This window comes from Artemia sp. Qi Xiang Cuo, chromosome 15 (genome assembly GCF_049724085.1).
Source record: "Artemia sp. Qi Xiang Cuo chromosome 15, ASM4972408v1, whole genome shotgun sequence".
Classification (NCBI taxonomy): domain Eukaryota; kingdom Metazoa; phylum Arthropoda; class Branchiopoda; order Anostraca; family Artemiidae; genus Artemia; species Artemia sp. Qi Xiang Cuo.
Window position 1 is genome coordinate 15,158,510 of NC_142808.1, and position 20,788 is coordinate 15,179,297.

The 20,788-nt window shown below is 38.2% G+C and overlaps 1 protein-coding gene across 3 annotated transcripts in view; it reads right to left on the minus strand.

Moving 5' to 3' along the window:
- The window catches only part of LOC148943368 (glutamine synthetase-like), an 82,237-nt gene extending 62,315 nt beyond the window's left edge, over positions 1–19,922 (minus strand). The window contains exons 1-2 of one of the 3 annotated variants that reach the window (XM_089101564.1): positions 19,820–19,894; positions 18,107–18,164 (exon numbers count right to left, since the gene is read on the minus strand). The gene's annotated coding sequence lies outside the window, so the exon portion shown is untranslated. Of the gene's footprint in view, positions 1–18,106; positions 18,165–19,819 lie in introns of all 3 variants that reach the window. The other 2 variants (XM_089101563.1, XM_089101566.1) reach the window with 2 other exon arrangements.
- Positions 19,923–20,788: the final 866 nt, after the last annotated feature.

The window sequence follows — 20,788 nt, forward strand, 5'->3', positions numbered from 1 at the left end:
GGTGCGAGGCCTATAATTAGCTGTCACCCCGTTCCGGTGTGTTTACGAACGCAGCAGCCAAAGTCAAAAGGAACTGTTTCTCCTGTCAAATTAAAACGCTTTCATTCAGACAATTGCAATTTATTAAGCGCAGGCATATACAATCTCTTTTTGGAGAACCGGTGAAATCTCGTTATTTTCAAATTAAGATCTAACAATATATTTAGGACATTGGCGAAAGGGGGAGGGGGCCATGCCTAAAGTCTATCGCCATCATTGTAAGGTGAAAACAAACTGTTTCTTCGTGTGAAAAGTAAGGGGGGGTGAGTTTAAGAAAAAGATACATTGCTTTATTATGCGTAAATTGAATAGCATTTTTACCATATCTTTCGGTGGAGGGAGGGGGTATTTTCCTATGTCTTTTCTCAGGGATATTTTCCGTGGGGGTTATTTTCCGTGGGCTGTTTTTTCTGGGTGTGTGATAAATACCAGCTATCGTAAAAGGATATGGAAAGATAAAAAATACCGTTAATACTTTAAATGCATCAAACAAGGCGTGCACAATGCAGATTAAAACCAGAAAAGAACAGAAACGCCTAAAAATAAGAAATTAGGCCGATTTATATAGGCCGGCTTTTGAAGGGCTCAGTGAACCGTAATTCTTAGATTCAAAAAAGGATGCAATTAGTATATTTCACGAAATTTTTTACGTTGTGCTTTCTTAGTGATAAATGCCTTTTCTAGACAAAATTACATGTATGATGATACTAACTTTCTGTCTGTAAAAAAGGGGGCAAATTATTTAGGTATTAATTTTTTCTCTTCTTTTTAAGGCTAATTATGAAGAATGCGTGCCCCCTCCATCCAAGAAAGCCAGAGATGACAAGACAGCCCCATCAGTGCCAGCCCCAATGCAGCCTGGGTTTAAGTTAAAGAGAGAGTGGACGGCTTCTTATAATATGGTGAACCCTGCCGAAGCTATGCAAGATCGTGAAATAGCCGGCCCAGTCGCGCAAGAACATAGCGACGTCGCCCCGTCCACCCTCCAGCATGCACTACCTGGTCCTTCGGATGCCCAAGTGCAGCCGGGATATACAAATATAAGTATTTTTTCCTACCTTTCTATTTATTCATTTTTCAGTCCTTTTCAATCCCAATATAAACTTATCTCTGTGAGATATTAACCCCTCACCCCAACCAATGTTTTAAATTTATCTCCCTCGGAGATATCTAAATGTAATTTTTTACAATTAAACCACTCTTTTCTCTGCTCCCCCCTCCCTCGGAGATATCTAAATGTAATTTTTGCAAAGAAACCGCTCTTTTCTAATCTTTGCTATCGCTTCGATATCTCATAAGCGAATATTTTTAGGTAATTTCTATTAATAATCACTGCCTTTGAAACTTAAAATGCTATTTTTTCTAATCTTTGCTATTTTCTATGCATTCCCCCCTATCTCTTCGACGTTATCTCATAAGCGAATATTTTTCATGTGTAATTTCAATTAATGCTCACCATTTGAAACTCAAAATCCCCTATTTTTCACAATTGATTATCACAAAGTTTCAAGAGAAGGAACTGAGTGAGATTATTCATATATATCTATTTGTTACATATGGACCCCGTAATGTGCGCAATGACATTTTAAGATAACTTTCAATCTTACAAAGCCTTGCCAATATTTTAGTGATGTGGAAACATTGTTGACGATATACTGAGTTACCCGTTCTCAAATTTAATTGAACTGTTTCCCAGAGAATACGCTTGGAAACAGAACAGACACGCAATTAAAAATAATGTAGGCTCATTTGGAGTCATAGACAACCTGTACGGAGAGTAGGCGAAACGACTTGTGCCTCCTAACAATATGGTTTTTTGGGACATTAGGTAAACGGCTGGGAGCCACGGAGCCCGGAATGCGCCGATGGGCCCGGGGAGTGCTGTGGGGGCAAGGTTAGGCAAGCGCCGGGGGATGCGCCACGGGTCTGGGAAGTGCCACGGGCTCGAGAAGCATCGCGGGAAGCGATGTGGGCCCCGAGAAGCTTCACAGGGATGCGCTGTGGCTCCGAACAGCGCCACGGGTCAGGGAAGCGCCACAAGGATGCGCCACGAGTCAGGGTAGCGTTGGGGGAAGTGCCACGGGTCAGGGAAGCGCCACGGGCTCGAGAAGCATCGTGGGAAGCAATGCGAGCCCCGAGAAGCTCCACAGGGATGCGCTTTGGCTCCGAAAAGCGCCACGGGTCAGGGAAGCGCACCAGGGGTGCACTGTGGGAAAGTGCCGCGAAAAAAAAAAAAAAAAAAAAAAATTTGAACACTGAAAATAAACGAACAAATTGTCGCCTTCTATGTCATATCTTAAGTTGGAACTTTCAGTTGAATTAACCAAATGTTATTAAGCAATAATAATCCAAATTTTTACAGTAGGGATGATTTGAAAACTTTGAAAATAAGCTATTTTTTCATTTACAGGTTGTCCTGGTTCCATACTCACCATCTCCCCTCTGCTCGTCAATTGGAGAAGAAGAGGAGACACACATGGAGTCCCCCGACAATTCTCTATGGGATAATTTAGATCAAATTCCAGATAATATTGACGACTTTTTTGGTGATTTTTTAAATGTTGATTATCGCGCTGTTGAGCTTCTAGACTTGAGTCAAAACACTTTTCAATTTTTATCTGTTTTTCCCCGTGAATTAACAGGGACCCCCCCAACCACCGATCCCATATCGACTCCACTTCGAACACCTGAAGTGGGTCATTCGCCTGATATTGTTGACCAACTTGGGGGAGGGTGTAATAGCGAAGCGGGGGAGGGGGGTAAAACTCCCCAAGACTGTCAGCTATGCAGCAGAATTTTAAATCATATAGTTTTTTCACTGAACTGTTTGGGGATCCCTTTATTACACAAATGGGGGGAAACTTTGTTTTTGATCCTGTAGAGATTGTGCACAACTATGTAGATAAAATTCGTGCACTTCTGGAGAATCGAATTCAGTTGTGGGGGAGGGATTCAATTAAGGTTCCCACTGTTTTGAAAGTTTTTTATTTGAATGAGGGAAAAAGCGAGGTTTACTATCATTTTATACATTCCGAGATGCGTTTGGTTTATTCAAATTTAGAAAATTTTGAGGGAGCTTTCATAGATTGGGTCGCTCAAATTATAACGCATCTCGAGAACTTTAATGAAAACAGTAGTGGGTCTCTAGTTCTTTTTGTTGAAAATTTAAGCGTTAATATTTGTAAATTTAAGAAAGATTTTATTTTAAGAGGGGGGCATTGGGGCACGGGTACAATTTTAAAATATAATCCAGATCTAGAGGGCTGTCAAGGTGTCCAGCGGATTTTTTTTGAAACAGGTCAAAAGTGTTTCCGATGTACTTTCCTCATATCGGCATATGAGCCTCTAGCTCGGGACGCTACCAAGAAAAATTTAGACGTCTGGGCTATGCATGGGAAGGAGGGGTCTAGTTTTCCCGTTGTAGATTTTGCTTGCTTGGAGGGAAAATACCCAGTAGCGCTTCGATCCATTGACATGTTTGAAAGGGATAATGCTCATTTAAATATCGGCGTTACTGTGGTACAATATGAAACAGAATTTGAAGATGGGGTTCACTCTAAAAAGAAGGGGGTGGTCTTCCCTGTAAGGGGTCCCTCAGTTGATTTGGTTAAACACTGGGTTTGGTTGCTTTACACGCCACCAAGTCAACCGAACACAATCGGTCATTTTAACCCTATCACTGACATTAGTAGAGTTCTGGGGGAGGGTAAGCTTAGGGGGACTCGTTTCTACTGTCCAACATGCCTCTCTAGATTTTGGACTGAACTAAAGTTACAAAATCATATGAGGCATTGTAGCCGCCACGGCTACCAGACAGTGGAAACGGTTTCAGGGGATAGGGCCATTCTACGTTTTAAAATTTTTCAAAATACCCTTCTCCAGTGCAACAAAATATCTTTGGATTGTGAAGCTAAGCTGGTGGAGGTGAATGACCCCCAATATCCAAACCGAGTCAAAGAACATCATGCTATTGCAGTGTCCTACGCCCACGCGCAAAGAGACAGTTCTAACACCATGCGGTTGTTAGAAATAGTTGAAACATTGGATGAGCGGGAGTGCATGGACAAGGCTTTGACTAAACTGATTGGCACGGCTAATGGTGCTATTTCTCGTTTGATAAATACCCATTATCCAATGGTGCTGTCTGCAGAGGATCGTCTCGCTATTAAAAATCAAAAATTCTGTTGGGTTTGTACGGGTGAGTTTGCAGAGGTGGATAAGGGCACTACCGCAACCCGAGGGGGCCGGGGGAAAGTCAGAGATCCGGACCATTTGGGGCCGGAAAGATACTCGGGGGGTCGTAATTTTAGAGGGGTTGCGCATCAATCGTGTAATTTAAATGTTAGCCAGCAGTTTCTTATCCCTGTTTTTATTTATAATTCCAATTATGATTTAAAATTTATTTTACCGGCACTGGCACGTATGCATAGGGAGGGAGGGGAAGTAGATTGTCCATGGGTAAATAGTTCATTTACCTACAACATAATTCCCAAATCAGCTGAGAAGTCATTGCTTTTCGAGCTGAAATGGCAGGCAGTGGATAATGGGCGTACGTGCTGGAATAAAATCAGGTTTTTAGATTCCTTTAGTTTTTTTCCCAATGCATTGAGTCAATTGATTCAAGTGCAAAAAAGCGACAATTTTGATAGCTTTCCCTTGCTTAAACAGCACTTTCCAGACGGTGAAATGTATGATCTGTTGACTTGCAAAGGTATATATTCATCCGATTATTACTGTTCTGGCGCACGCTTAAGTGAGGAGAAACTACCTCCAATTGAAGCTTTTTACAAGTCACTGACCAACAGTGAATGCACAGCCGCGGAGTATGAGTTTGCCAAGAAGGTGTGGTCCAAGGGGGGTTGTAAAAATGGGTGGGATTATTGTAGACTGTACTTGGCCAGTGACGTTCTAACTCTGTTGGATATAATCTGTAAGAACACAGACCAGATCTATTCAGAGTTTGTGTTAGATATAGGCTACTAATTTTCTACACCCCATTTAGTGATGGATTTAATTTTAAAAATTAGCAGGGAGGAAATAGGCCTAATCACCGACGTAGATCAGCACCTTTTTGTAGAGCGTTCAATGAGGGGAGGGTACGTTTTTCATGGGGACCGCGTCTTATCAACCGATCCGAGCGGGCAAAGCATCGGTGCAAAGTCAAACGCAGTTTTCTTTGACATGAACTCATTGGACCCCTCGGAAATATTCAACTACTCTTTGCCTTATTGAAACTATAAATGGCTTGAGAATCATTGTGAGTTCCACGAAATTAACATAGTCGAGGTCAACGGGTCACAAGGATGGTTCTTTGAAATAGATGGTCACATTCCGCTGGCGCTTCACGACTCAGTCAAAGATTTTGTTTGTCCCTGTATCAATCGGCCCGTGAGCAGGGACTTTCTGAGCCTCTACACTCAGTCAGAGGTTGAGGAGATAGGTATGCATTGGATTCACTACAACCATAATATGTTATATTTGTTGGAACATAAGTATACGGCCTGATTTAAACAGTTGAGTGTTAATGGTTTGGTTTGAGCTTGCTAAAAACTAAACCCACGACCTAGGGTAATGAATTACAAGCTTTAAAAAGATTGTAAATCATTTATCAATACCATGTTTGTTAAACAATCTCGGACCCCTGAACAGGTCAATACTGACGTATATAAGATTATTCTAAATTCAGTTTTTGGCAAAATGTGTGAGAGCGTACGTAATAGATCTCGGTGTGACGTCGTGACTGACCCTCTAGAGTGTGCACGAATTATTGCCGACCCCAATTTTACATCATTCACGAGCATAGAGGCCGGCATGGTTCTTCTACACAGGCGAAAGCGAAATGTGGTACTGAACAAGAATATTGAAGGTGGTAGTTCAGTACTAGAAATTTCAAAAAAGCTCATGTTGTCGTTCTTTTACAATGTGTGCAAGGTGCAATGGCCACGGGAGGGGGAGGTTCAAGTTTACTATGGTGATACAGATTCTCTGCTGTTAAAGGTAAATGGGACTGAAGATTTATTGGGTGATTTGCAAAAGGGGGTGCACATCAGCTCGCGGATGGATTTCACCAACTGGAATCCATCGCTCTACCCCGAGTTGGTGAAACGTCAAGCCCCCAACCAACTATTAAAATTAAAATCAGAGACGGGGAGTGATTTGATATCCAAGGGGGTGTTCCCGGGCCCCAAAGTCTATTGCGTTGAAACTCATAGTGGGGATGAAAAGAAGGTATGTAAAGGGGTGCCTACACACTTTGCAAAGATCAATTTTAACATGAGCTTATACAGAGACTGTGTATAAAGTAGCCTAGTGCCGAGAGCACAAGTGCTTGCAATTCGCTCTCTACAGTCTAGAAATTATACTGTGAGAGTGGAAAAAAATGCAATGTCATGTATATCCGACAAGGTCTATGTGCTCGAGAATGGTGTGACAGTCCTACCCCACAGCCACTACCGTATTTCGGACCGAGTTGAATGCATAGACTATCGCATTCAACTTGGTCTGGATAAATTAACCTAATCTGACTAACCACTCAACCTTTCACTACCTTAACTCAACCTCATCTAACCCAACCTCAACTAACCTACAGTAGCAGTGACGACAACTATTGTTTTTCCATCGCCGTTCCCGGGGGGTGAGGGGACCCTTCCCGCGGCCGGCTCCCGGGGGTTGGGGGGTCCCGTCCGCAGCTCCCGGGGGGTGGGGGGGTCCCTGCCCTCGGCCGCCCAGGGGGGTGGGGGGTCCCGCCCGCGGCCGGCCGGCCTTCGGCCCCGCGGTCCCCGGGGGGATCCCACACCTTTAAATTCATAATCAAGTTCAACTGTGCTATTGTTCCAAGTTAGTGTCTGTTTTTCTGTTGTACAAAAAGTGTCTTGTATATAAAATTTTTTAAGTTGACAACAAGTGTTGTACAGAAAAGTGTTGTTGATGATGGGCAAAAAGTGTTTTTTATTGTACATAAAGTATTGTAAATAAAAGTGTTTAAAGACACATAGTGCTTATTTATAAATTGTTATCATTGTTCTTGTTGCAAATAGAGTTTTCATTTTGACCATGAAATTTTGTCACGTTGAATAAGTGTTATTATTTTTATCGTTGTTCATGTTGACTGCAAGTGTTTTCATGCAGTGTCGAAATAAATGCTGCCATGAAATATTGTTTTTGTTGTTCTTGAATAGATAGATCTATGAGTAAAATTATTACTACTTATTCATTGAGCACATATGATTTACAGTTAGTCGTAGTCCGGCTGTTGTCCCCAACAGCAGCAGCAGCACGTATTAATTTAAAAAACCCTTCAGATCGTTTCTGTGCAGGCCGTCAATATCGTGGAAAACAACGCTGTTAGCTAAAATAATTCAAAATTGTTATAAAATGTTTTTGGAAAAGCTGAAAAAAATCTACTATTGCTATAGTATTTGGCAGGAGTCCTATGATAAAATAAAAGCTATTGACACAACCATACCAATACAATTCATACGGATACTTGATGTTTTTCAATAGTATTGAACCGAACTCGTGGATGATTATTGATGATTTGGCTGAATCCATTGAACAGTTCTCACAGGAAATGCTACAACTGTTCACCGTTCGCTCCCATCATGAACACATTTCCTTTACTATGGTTCTACACAATCTGTTTCATCAGAGCAAATGTATGCGAACCCTTGCTTTGAATTGCACCGTCTATATTATCTATCGAGTCATGCGTGATTATATCTCGCGCATAACACACAATAATCAGATATATCCCGGCGCCCCTAAATTTCTGTTGTCAGCGTACACTCAGGTGACTAGCAAGCCCTACGGTTACATTTTGCTGGATCTTAATCAGAGCACGCCCGAGGATCTACGTGTAGTCACCGACATTTTCAACAATGAAATTACAGTATATCTCCCCGTGAACACTAGAAAAGACTATTAGTCGCCATTATGACACTGAAGAAACTACACGAACAACGGCATCTGTTTTCCGTTTTAAGCACTTCAAAACCGTTGCTTAGGAAGGCTATACTCAAACACGGTGTTGACAATGATTTCATTAATCTAATATCTGAACTTTGTTTAAATTTAACTGCGGGCAATGTACAACTGCCATACGGTTTTATAAAACAGAAAAAGCAACACCGTTCCACGGTCCGAATGTTGGCTTTTAAAAAAATATGAAAAAATTTTAAAAGAACACGGCTCCTTCAAGCAGGTGGTAGCTTCTTTACACTTTTACTACCGATAATTGCAGGACTTGTAAACAGTTTTCTCTAGTGAGAGAATGGCAAAACCCTATAAATTGACACCATTTGAGCTTGTCCTCTCGCCCGTTGAAAATTTTGAAGACAATCTAAGCAAATTCATTAACGATGAGAATATTGCCGATGACAAAAAACTGCTTTTACTTCAAGATGCATTGCGACGTGTGGAAAAACATAAACCATATCGTGAGAGACCCACCATCGCCGATCCCTCTAAACAGGAAACATCTCCTCAAGATTCTTCAGCACTGCAATCAAAGGAGAAGGAATTGAATTCGATTGTATTGAAAATTGGAAACCTATTGCCTTTGACCTATCGAGAACAGAGTAAAAGAGTATTATCTTATCTCATGTTGGAAACTGGCGATCAAGTTCAAGTCGAGAGCACAGGGACATGAACTATAATTCAGGGAAAAAGTTATAATCTAGTTGATTTAATTTGTGATATGGTGACGAATCGTAAAGGACTCTTATCCTTTGACGATAATCTATACACCTTTCTCTGTGTATCAAACTTTCCCAAAAGTCTTATTGGCACTAAGCAAATTCTAAACAAACTAACAGAATATAGCCATCCAACAATACCATTTAAGAAAAAAGAAGATTCAATATTTCAAGATACTAGCAGCGCCGCTGAGTTCAAAACACTTGTTTTTAATATTGCAAATTGCGGACAACTTGATTCACACATCAGTAATCGAATGGGGAATGGATATTACAAACCATTTCTACGTTCGACACATATAATGTTCTGAAAGTTGTCTCGAACAATGTCGGTAAAGCAGGAAGTTTAAGTTATCCCCAAAACGCTTTCCAAAGCTGTCGCCGGCACCACCACATTGAAAAAAGTAAAAGAGTATCTAGATAATGAGTCGAGTTACACACTGCATCGAAATCACAGGCTTCGCAGCAAACAATATCGACAAACTAAAGCCTTTTTCCCTGTGCATATAATGCAAATGGATCTTTTAACTTTAGAAGCAGTTTAACGACATCACAATGCACCCCACAAATATAGTCTGGTGGCAATCAGTATCTCTAGTCGCTACGCATATGTTATTCCACTGCGAGCAAAGAGAGGTATTGAAGTTGATAGAACCATTGAAAGTATTCTAGAGCAGGATTCATATAGAAAAAATCAATCGGATCATGTTAGTGAATTTGTTTATCCCCATGAACAAGGGATTCTTTTGAAATATAATACAATACTTTATCATACTCAACGTCCAATAAAGGCTTCATTGGCTGAAAGATTAATAAGAATGATTCATCTATTAATTTCAAGACATTGCACTTTGAAAAATATACTGGATGTTATTCCCGATTAAGATAAAATCATGTTGATTTATAATAAACGACCCCATCTATCTCTGTCCAACTCTACACCAAGGGATGTTTACTATAGTGAAAATACATTTGATGCTTTTCTAAAGCAATACTCCAAGGGTGAAAAAGAGAAAAAGAAGAAGAAATTCAATGTTGGTGATACTGTTCGAATTAATAGAACAACCAATGTTTTTGAAAAGGGGAATTATTTATGGAGCACTGAACTTTTTAATGTGTCCAATATTCTGCACACTAAACTCATAACTTATCGACTGCGAGACACCAAAGATGATGAGATTTTCGGTGGCTTTTATGACTATAAATTGCAAAATGTTAGAAACACTAGCGACAGGTATCAAATTGAAAAGATATTAAAGAGTCGTACACGCCATGGCAAGAGACAGTTGCTTGTTCGATGGCTAGGATACAACTCAGGTTTTGATTCTTGGGTCAGTGCTGAAGATATTGACAATGCCAAATGATTTCTATGTGACTTTCATGTCCAATGTTTCTGATCCTCTATACAATGATCTGAATAGAACCAGTGATTTTTGGACGAAACTCTCCCCCACCATCAAATTCGACGGAAAGTATGAAGTGGCTTTTGTCGACTGTATTCTCAAAAATACCTACGACATCCTGAGAAAGGATCGTAAATATGAAATAAAAATTAGACCCTATGATTGGCCACCACCACCAGGTGATCAAGAACAAATTCAAAAAATCAATTGGTTGGATTATCCATATATTGAATTACCCTACGAGGAACTCACCTGTATGAATGATTTATGTCGTTCTATTAATAAAAGAATTTCCGCTCGTAAAAAAGGAGCTTTTCATTTCAACTATTCAAAGGAGGAGGGCAAGATCTACATTAGTTCACCTATTGCCAATGAAAAGGTTATTCTCAATGATAATCTAAAGTATGTTCTTGGCTTTAAGCTCAATATAATCACTGGCAAAAGTGCGAGAAACACTAATTTCATTTTCGCTGACTACCCGCCTGCCTTCTCCATGGACACCGGTATATTTCCCTACGCTTCATTTGTGGAAACATCTCGGGTTGGTAACTCAAATGTCCCCCTCCAACGAGTTCTTGAATGAAAAACCAATAAGGAACATATTCATCACTATAATATAAAGCATCTTCAGTATATCCCAGTAAACACTTCCTATTTGGAACTCTGTCAGTTAACACTAAGAACCAAATTGGGTGATCCCATAGCAATTTCAAAAGGTTTGGCTGTGATTACATGCCATTTTCGACCCATCGTTCAACAGCAAGATGTCTAATAAAAAAGTGGTATTCACTTGTCCTGATATTGACTGCTATGTTAATACTCTTGGCCCAAGACAACAGGGCAATGGAATGGACTATTACAAGGGGCGTACTACAATGTCTGGCTATGGTCTTGGCAGTTGGTTTGCTAAGCTTTTTCGCTCTTCACTACCACTGGCTAGAAAATATCTTGGACCGGCTGCGACAGATTTTGCATCCTCTACACTATACGATTGGGGCTCTGGTAAGGATTTTTAAAAAAGTGATTCGGAAAATCTTAGGTTCAGTGCGCGAACCCTTTGCTAGAGATTAAAACAGAAAGGTAAAGGTTTAAAAAGGTCAAGAAACAACGCATCACTCATCAGTCTCTACTCAGGACGGAAACGTAAGACATCCCTTTTGTCAAAGAAAAGAAGGAAAAAGCCGACACGTAGTGTAACCGGAAGTCCCAGGAAGAAAATTGTCAGATCGAAACTAGATTTCTTCTCCTAAAATGTCCTACCTACCGCATAAGGATTCTCAACCTTCAATCACCGCCTCATTGAATCTATTCAATGCCGAAAATGTTGATGTGAGTGTCAAGCATGGATACTATGAACAATTTTATCCACTACAACCCCTCTCCGACAATATCAACTTTCAAATTTATTCAAATGAACACTACTTCATAGATTTATCGACCACATTTATAGATTTACAAATGAAAGTCCGGAAATCCGATAGTACAATGCCATTTCGGGCCGATGGAATATCCTTTGAAAATTGTATACTACATAATTTATTTCGTCAAATTAGTGTCTACATCAATGGCACGCTGGTGAGCACAAGCAACAATCTCTCCAACTATGCAAGCTATATGCAATTCATTCTGAGGACACCCAAGTCATACAAGGAATTGAGAGGCGCTTCCAATGGAAATGAATACATTACTAATACTGATAGTACAGATGAACTTAAAAATGCTACAACTACTGAATTACATCTAGTTGGAAAAATATATCATGAAATATTCAATATACCCCAATGGCTACCGCCCAATGTTAAAGAGGATATAAAATTGACGCTTGCACCCTCCAACTTCATATTGAGAAAAGAACTTGCTGCCAATCCCAATGTAAGTCTCTCCCTCACCTCAGCAATACTACATGTACGCAAACAACAGGTCATGAGTTCTGTTGCTTTGGCCGTTGAAAAACTGAGAGCCAATGGCAACAATATTAAACTAATTGTTCCTCATACAATCACCAATCAGCGTCATATTGCAATGGGCTCACGCACCTTCACCGATTGATCCTTTATCAATGGTGAAATCCCCTCGAAATTGGCTTTGACATGGGTAAAAAGCGCTAGTGCAATAGGATCATGGACTGAATGCCCACATAAATTCGAGATGTTTGGACTTTCATCTCTTGTGTGCAAAGTAAACGGCATCCCACTCTACAATCTATCTTTTGATAAATCATATAGAACATTGTACGAGTTGACCATGCAAACCCTAGATCATGACTCTCAACTATTCGAAAATGGTATAACCGAAGATATGTTTGCTAAAACACATGGTATCATTGTACTGGATTTGTCGGGTACACAGGATATGAGTATAGTACGTACGGGGAGTGTGCGTTTAGAGTGTACATTTGCCGACCCATTGGCTGAGAGTATTGCCTTAATCTCACTAAATCAATATGAAACCTATTGGGAAATCACTCCCGAAGGCAGTGTTCTACTAGACTTGGCTCCATGAACACCAGTCAAATAATCAATGTATTTAATATGGACCCCTACATGTCCTAGTACAAATCCTATTGTCTACCCTCTAACTTTCTTCGAAAAATTCAAAGTGTCAACAATAACTTGATTATTGTTAATAGCAGTCCATCGACTGTGCTGACGGGTCATTGGCTGTGCATCTTTCAAACAATGAAGACGATTGAATTTTTTGATCCTCTTGGCCTACACTATAAATTTTACACACCCCACATCAGCAACTATATTGAGAGCAGTGGGAAAACTATTATTCAAAATCGGAAGAGGGTGCAGGATCTAACGACTAAAAGCTGCGGCTTCCATGCACTACTATATTTTGTGTTCCGATGCCGTGGCTATACTTACAAGCAGTTTCTCCACATTTATGGTGACAATCCTCGTCTGAATGACTTTCTAGTGGAAAATATCCTCTCAGACCTATACAGTATTGATTTCAGTGCCCTAAGAGTAAAGTGCTTAAAAAATGTATGTGAATTTGCTTATTAATAAAATGTATATATACAACAATGTCTTTAAATCTTCACTTTAGATTTCTTCATCTTCGATGTATAGGCAACTGTCGTGAACCACTAATGCCGGTAAATCATTTGGATTCACTCTATATTGATCTTGATTGACTGCAAAGTCAGGGTCACATTTTCTACAGTACAATGTAACTTCACTCTTGTCACATCTCTTTGTAGAGTCAATTATACTATTTTCATTCATATTATGAAATTCAAGTGTTTCAAGCTGTTTATTTGAAGCAATATCATATATAGTGTTTTCAAATGGTGAATCAAATTCGTTCACAGCCAAATAAAAATCATTTGGTTTATAGTCATAGTAGGTAGTGTCGTCACAACGGTGACGTAGAAACCTGATTGTCTGGTTACTCCAACAGTTGAATCGTAGACCAGATTCCTCTTCCCAGAATAATTTAAATCCGCGACGATACCAATCTCGTAGAAATAAACTGAAATTACGTTTGGGATTCTTTCCAATCATAGCGGGGTAAGTATTCTCCCACTGATCACATTTATCATAGTGACAATTGGAGCAGAGGTGCCCTCTAGGATGAGAGTCACACACCTCCTCAAGACATGAATTACATCCTTTAATTTGTACTGCATAGCCTCTATGTAATTTACAAGGATTACATAATTTACACTTTTCACTATAGTCATCAATAATTGTACAATTCTCACATTTATTCCAACTGCCAAGAGTGTACATGCACAATGGAAATATATAGAACATTTTTCGGTTTCCAATGTCAACTCACTCACATATAAAACGAAACTTATCCTCTTCGTTAGATAAATTCAACAAGAGGGAAATGGAGGAGAGAGGAGTAGCTCTGTAACGGTACCTCTTTCGAGGGAGGAGCCATCTACATTGAATTCATCGGCAATGTTTTCAAAAGTATATGCACAATATGATTCTGCTTTGTTCTAATTAATATATCAATAAAATGAGTATAAGAATTTGTGACACATTTAAAAAGTTTCATACAATAGTCCAATGGGGGAGAATCACTCCTCATTATATTGTCAAGTGCTTCCTGACAAGAGAATATCCTGCGTTTAAGAGATAACTCGAAAAAATCATCATCCAAAATCAAATGTTTTTCCATAAACATTAGATTTGATCTAATTCTCTCTTTCTCAAATTTATTCATTTTTCAATCCTTTCACTCTGACTGCTGACTCTAGACTGACCCTGATTCGTTAGCCCTAACCAGAAAAGATAGGGAACATTTTCGATTTCGAAACAATTTTATTGAATAATTAGAACAACATCAATAATACAGAGCATGTACAATCAGCGATACTGTTTATTGTCTTCAACATGTTTCACCAATGCACTTAAAGCACATTGAAGTCTATTCACATGTGCTATATCAACTTTAGCGGCGAAACATAATTGATCCTCCATTTTAAATTTGCTCAAGGATATTACATATCTTGCACATACTGCATCCCATTCCAGACAAATTCGCGATCCTTTCGTAATTTCCACCGCAATGTTTGGTGCTCTTGTACTATTATCAGCAACTCCACTATCACCTTCTAAGAGGGTAAGCATTCCACTCATCGCCAATCAACACAAATATAAATCCAACTGACTAAAGTCAAAACTGTTCTTCTTCTCACTCCATTGAATTCTATTCACACACTAATAAAACTATTTCAAAAAAACCCGTTCTTTATAGTCCCACCGCCAATAATATATAAGCAGACCTCTGATTGGTTGAGAAGGAGGATGTATCCGACTCGGTGATTGGCTGAGAAGGAAACACGTGATCTAACTGTTTCTGGGAAACTCTTAACATTTGGCTCGAGAGCAACAACAACAAATACTATTTCTGGACACCATGACATTCGCCTCGAGCATGTACATGACCAAAACAACAACAAATACTATTTCTGGATCATAACATTCGCTAAGAGCGTGCACTTACAACAACAACAACAAATAAATCGACCTTGACATTCGCTGAGAGCGTGCACTTACAACATCAAATAAATCGACCTTGGAAAAAGAGGTCATTGACCCCATTACGTAATCATTCTCCCTAGGGAGGCTATGCCCTTATTAGGAGCCCTGTCAGTATTCTATGCCCATATAAGGAGCCCGGTCACGATCAATAGGGTCATCTCTACTCATATAATCAACCATATAATAACACACATAATCATATCCTACCTGTCTTGTACCTTTCATTGATACAGTAATGTCCTACCTGCCTGCTGCCTTAGATTGACGAAGTAATATCCTATCTGCCCGCTACCTTATATTGACACAGTAATGTCCTACCTGCCCGCTAACTTAGATTGATATGAAACTTTTTCAATCAGCTTTTAATTTAAGTTCAACATTAATTTTCAAAAAAAAATTTATTTGTTATTACTACGACAGCCAAAAAGCCAGATTCGCACAAATAAGACGTTGCAAATAGAACTAATACTCGCAGAGCTTTAGCCTACAACTAAGCGGTCGATATTCTTCTTTTACTCATATTCAAAATCCAAAAGTTCAAATTTACCAATCTTTTTCTTCAATGTATTATCGCCAGAAAACCCTTCAAGAGGTTCTCCTTCTGAAGAAGTATATCCAGATGAAGCCTTGGCTCTAAATGGGTCTTGAATCCTTGTGATTTTTAAATTTTATCTGCTCTGGAATTTTTTTTGAACCACTTCATTTTTCCACAAACGTAGATCTTCATCACCTGGTGACGACATTCTAGTTGCCTTGGTTGGCGACATCACCCTTGGCACTACTGTTAGAATGGAGCCTGAGATCCGTTTTTAATTGAATGTTTTTTTCAGAGTTTAATTCTTTGATTTAATAATAATTGCCTGACGTTAAATTTTACTAAGGCAACCTTCCAGACTTTCTTGCGAATTTCTCAGGCTTGCCCCCAACTTTCAGGAATTCATGCTTCAAGGGGCTCTCTATGTAGACCTAGTAATTGTTACGTTCGGTTCTTGTGTGCTATATTGTTTAGAATCTCTCCTATTAGTGAGATTAAAATTAAAATACCGAGGAGTCTCGGAATTCATAGGAAGCCCAGAAACATTTTTCATGAGTCGATTTAAAAAAAAAAAACTCTTTCGTACTTTAATTCAGTTTTACGTCTTTTATTACCCCATTCAACGAATGTCAACATTTTCTTTCCGTCTGAAACCACGCTCTAAGGTATAATATGAAACAAGGAACCTTTTCCACGCTCTAAGGTATATTATGGTATAACCACACTCTAAGGTATATTAAGGTATAACCACGCTCTAAGGTATATTATGAAACAAGGAACCTTTTCCACGCTCTAAGGTATATTAAGATATAACCACGCTCTAAGGTATATTATGAAACAAGGAACCTTATCCACGCTCTAAGGTATATTATGGTATAACCTCGCTCTAAGGTATATTAAGGTATAACCACGCTCTAAGGTATATTATGAAACAAGGAAGCTTTTCCACGCTCTAAGGTATATTAAGGTATAACCACGCTCTAAGGTATATTATGAAACAAGGAACCTTTTCCACGCTGTAAGGTATATTAAGGTATAACCACGCTCTAAGGTATATTAAGGTATAACCACGCTCTAAGGTATATTATGAAACAAGGAACCTTTTCTTCAACTACATGGCGATGCCCCGCCGTCCTTAAAACTAAACCATTTCTTGTCCCTGACTATTCTACATACTATCTTCGTAATTGTGATGATATTCTTATTCCATTCAGTTCATTAATGGACTTTAAACCCTAGATGAGATTCAACCCCTTGACTGCTTGTCATTCTGTCTGGACTATTTCACCTTAGGTGGCTGAAAAGTATCAAACCGAATTGTAAACGCATTTTCGGTCTCTGGATAAAATTTATGCATTTATTTATATTAATATATGTACATATTTTTTCTATACCCACGTGGGGTAGATATTTCTGATAAACTTTTTTTGTCTTTTTTACACTTTGCTGTGGCTCAATTTTCAGGGAATAGTTAGTTGGCGAATGATTGACATTTTTTTTTTAGTGCCCTTTCAATATTTCCTTTTCGTGTATTTTTTCTTTCGTTTGTTTTTATTTTCCCCTGTACTCCCTGCTTTAGAACCTTCCGGGTGGGGGAGGGTGGACGCATTTGATACTTGAAGTTTCTTATGGTTAATAGTATCTTATCCAAATTATCTTTTAATAGGTTATCTTCAAAAGTAGATTGCATATTGTAAGACAGATTAATTTCATTGGAAGTTACAAACTAGCGTGACAAGGGCTAACAATTATTGATACCATCTTCATTAACTTTTGATTTTCATTGCTGTAATTTTTTTTCTCTAGCAGCTAGAATCTTTTTTCTGAAAAATTTGGGATTGGGAATTCCAATAAATTTGCCGAAATGCTTAATTGAGTATTCCATGTAACTCTTATGACGACACTACACCACTCGATGGAACTCTGTTTTACAGTTTGAGAACTATTAAGTTGAAATGCTGTTATATCATACCAGGGTAGGGCCTCTAATAAAGATTTTATAGCCTCAGAGGGTCCAAGCCTTCATAAACTATAAGCTATTCAGTTTAAAACCCTAAGGGCTCATAGGGGGCATCAATTGATGAAAATGCAGGAGGGAGGGATATATATTTCAAATTTCAGGGGAATTTGTTTTTTCTTTACGATGAAAAAGCACAAAAAGGTATTTTCAACCCCCAAAAAGATACTCTTCGAAATACAGGGGTGGGCAGTAGGCCTAGTGCCCCCCGTCTTGGTTGACGCCCCTAACTGCTCGTGAAAGGCCCCTTTCAGTTAGTTTCATAACTAAATTTTAGGTATTTATGACCCTGACAGACTCTAGGATAAGAATTCGCACGTGAAAACTCCAATTGTATGGACCAAAGAGTCCTTCGATTCTTTTATTCAGACTCAAGACCAATGCCATGTACAAATAGCAGAATATGCACTTACCATGTTTTGATTTATGACAATCCTTAAATTCCTAGTTGGACTATTCCCGAATTCATCCCTAAAAACAAATTGAGAGGGATAAAACACATTTATACTTACAAGTTGAAGAGAAGGTCAGCCACCAGGGCCCTATTCTGGGCTCTGTAAAATCATGGTTCAAGATAAATGGGCCTCTGGCCCCAGAACCCCCAAATAATTAATATTAAAAGTTCATATTCTAATAATAATATTAGAATATGAGACAAGGAATTCTTCATTTATTAGAAAACCGGTTAAAAGGTTTACAAGGTCTGCATTTTTGATTCGCCATGTCCTTCCTTCTATATGGGGTCTCTTCCTTATGATATAGGCCTAATTCACGAGAATGATAGGCCGACTTTTCGTAGGCTGCTTAAGGACAATTGTTTCGGTGTTTATGATTTGTTTTATATTGTAGAGAAATAGTACAGAATAGTATTGTTATATTAGATTAGTATAGAACAAGGTCTCAAGTGTTTTTTTTTTTTTTTTTTTTTTTTTTTTTTTTTTAGGGAAATCCCTTGATTGTTTTGAAGTTTTGAGAATGGATGCACAAGCCATAAAGCTTTTTGGCAAATATTTCTTAGTGTATTTTTTTTTTTTTTTAATAAATTATCTCTCTCATGCATGATTCTTAGCACAAAAAAGGCATAGCGCTTTCATAGCTACTGCAGTGACAGCTGCATTACCTTTCATAGCTGCAGCGACAACTGCAACCTTGTAAAGAGTGAACCAATGACCATAGTAGCCAAAACCTTAAAAAAACGTTTTGATAAAAGAAAATTGTCCTGTGAGGAACAGCTGCCAGTTCAAGCTGATTCAGGTATGGTAACTGTTATTTTGATTCATATTTGATAGTAAAAGTTCATTGCGAAAATAAATTGGCGGGATTAAAAAAATCGAGACTTGAACACCTTGAAAATGGCGTCGGATCAAAATAAACTGTGAACCATTGTAGTCACAATGGTTAAAAACCTTTTGCAGGAGAATTGAAATATTTTTTTTTCGTTTTCTTCTTTTTTCAGCACAGGGGCGATCATATTGAATAAATGGCCATAATATTAGTTATGGCCATAATAAATGGCCATAATACTATGGCCATAATAAATGGCCATAGTAGAGAACTCATTTGAAAGAAAATACTATATCTAGTGCCCTTTTTGAAAAATAAACGAAATCATGCCACAGTAAAGAAGCATTTTCCTATATTTTTTACCCCCAAGAAATCAATCTTGTTCAAAGGCCAAAATGCTGGGAATTCTAATATTCAAATTGCCCATCAAATTCTTAGGGTCTCGACCAGGGATTTTTAGGCTCCCATCTTGACAAAAAAAGAAACCAGGTTCTTGTTTGCTGTAACCTCTGATGACTTATGAGAAGTGCAAGACATCTCCTGGTAATGATCTTTAAACAAGAAAGGAAAATACCTAAATTTTTCTTACAAAATTTTTAAGACACCAATAACTGCATATCCCTCGGACTCTTTATTTACATGGTAAAATTGTACATATCTTCTGCGAAATCTTAAGGGATCCGAGAAGTAAAACTTCCATCTATTCCACTATTTAAAAAAAAATAATATGAAAACTTCTTAATTATATCACCTAAGTTTAACACCTAAACTTTTTGGTAAGCCTTACTGTGTATAATTAATAAAATGAAAACGAGTAAAATTAATTGAAAATTTTTTCTTACGTAAGTAAAGAGCGAAGTTGAAACTTGAAACGAACAAAAATTATGGTTACGCTGGTTATGCGAGATATATCTACAAACTTTGCTCTAAATAAACTGAGTTGTGATATTTTCTGCAGAGTTCTAATCTATAAAATTCTTATCTGTAGAATTCTAAAAACTCTTGCTTTACTGAAAAGCAAGCCTGCTTAAGGTTTCTTAAGTAATTATAGTTATATGCTAAAAGCTATTGAATCATGGCCGGTAAAAGACTAGTAAGGGCTTTATAAATTGATCTTCTATATTTTGTAGACTACTTATGGACTTTTCTAATCCTAAGAGAACACCAAGTTTTTGTGGCCGATTCTGTGTTTTCAGTGAAGCGCTAACTTTGAGAATTCCACGGATATTGGAAAAATATAATGACTCCGTTTATTTGAGCTAGTTTTGTTGTTATATCATGCATAATTTGGGAATTAATAATTTTGGTTCATTAATTTTTCAAATTCGCTTCCGCAAGAAAAAATTTGTTTTTTTTAGTTAATATGCTCAAGCGCGTCAACAAGGCCTTTGTTTTAAATGGGATATTCGTATATTTAAGAACCCTTATCTCTAGATTATTGCAGTACTGTATAGATTATTTTACCTCTGAAGGCAATTTTTTCAACCATTATAAGTAAATTGACTATTCTAAAATGTTTAAAATCTTATGTGTATTACAAAGCTGTTAAAACCTTGTACACAACTGATACAAACAACTTATTTTTATCAGTTTTGAAATAAGCGCATTTAATAAGCAGATACAACAAATAAAAGAAAATTACTATTTTCGTGCCTTTAAACCCTTTAAAATAAAATTTTCTACCGCCACTATATATATAGGAGACGTTGATTCAAGGATCCCCAGTTGCAGCTCCTATTTCCACCATTAAAAAAATCCTCTCTTAAATTTACCCTGTCATTGCACCTAAAAAGAAAGTGTCCCAATCCATC